Here is a 372-nt window from a genome sequence, read left to right on the forward strand (position 1 = left end):
CAGGGTGGACTAAGTCTTAATTGTTTCAAAAAAACCCCAAATGTTGCTGTGGGGATATCAGGAGATAGGATGTGTCTGCCTTTCTTCTCAGTCACCTGGGGGCACCTGCAGCTGCCGATAGCATTTGTGCAACCTGCTGTGTCTGCCACAGACCAGCCGCAGGCTGGAGCAGACACGTACAGTCAGGACCCACCAGCGGCTGGGTTCAGTGTGCAGCATGCCTACAAAGCCTGCAGTTGCCAGCAGGGATCGAATGCAAGAGGAAACCTGGGTGTAGCTTCCTCAGCTGTGAAAAAGCAGCTGGCTGCACAGCAGCCACAAAAATGGAGAATCAGCCACAAAATGGCTTCACAAGAGCACATTATGTGACAG

This window comes from Gavialis gangeticus, unplaced genomic scaffold (genome assembly GCF_001723915.1).
Source record: "Gavialis gangeticus isolate Ggan-Ray unplaced genomic scaffold, GavGan_comp1, whole genome shotgun sequence".
Taxonomy (NCBI): Eukaryota; Metazoa; Chordata; order Crocodylia; family Gavialidae; genus Gavialis; species Gavialis gangeticus.